This window comes from Myotis davidii, unplaced genomic scaffold (assembly GCF_000327345.1).
Source record: "Myotis davidii unplaced genomic scaffold, ASM32734v1 scaffold839, whole genome shotgun sequence".
Taxonomy (NCBI): Eukaryota; Metazoa; Chordata; class Mammalia; order Chiroptera; family Vespertilionidae; genus Myotis; species Myotis davidii.
The window spans coordinates 18028-18340 of NW_006290027.1; the positions used below are offsets into that span (position 1 = coordinate 18028).

General features: G+C 61.7%; 1 protein-coding gene and 1 long non-coding RNA gene across 2 annotated transcripts in view; one reads left to right on the plus strand and one right to left on the minus strand.

The window, feature by feature from the left end:
• Window positions 1-199: 199 nt before the first annotated feature.
• HSPA8 (heat shock protein family A (Hsp70) member 8) overlaps window positions 200-313 on the plus strand; it is a 4555-nt gene continuing 4441 nt past the window's right edge. The window contains exon 1 of the mRNA XM_006762753.2: window positions 200-288. The gene's annotated coding sequence lies outside the window, so the exon portion shown is untranslated. The remainder of the gene's footprint in view (window positions 289-313) is intronic.
• The window catches only part of LOC107182919, a 25594-nt gene continuing 25528 nt past the window's right edge, over window positions 248-313 (minus strand). The window contains exon 3 of the long non-coding RNA XR_001513677.1: window positions 248-311. This is a non-coding gene — a long non-coding RNA (uncharacterized LOC107182919). The remainder of the gene's footprint in view (window positions 312-313) is intronic.

Here is a 313-nt window from a genome sequence, read left to right on the forward strand (position 1 = left end):
TCTATGTTTCTAACTCTCTATCTAATGTTTCTAACTCTCTATCTCTCTCCCTTCCTCTCTGTAAAAAATCAGGCGGGGCACAGGGCGGAGCCAGCGTGCTCATTGGGGCTCGTAGGGGCGGTCGCGCGCCCATTGGTCGAGAAGCCTTGATGGGCAGCGAGCAGGGTGGGCCCCTTCTGGAAGGTTCTGAGGGAGGGTATAAGAGGCCGGGCGGCGGCAGAGCTCGGCCTCATTGAACGCGGGGACACCAGTTTGGGTCGGTCTGTGCCAGCCGAGCGCGCACACCAGGTAAGGCCGCGGCCGCTCGGGCCCT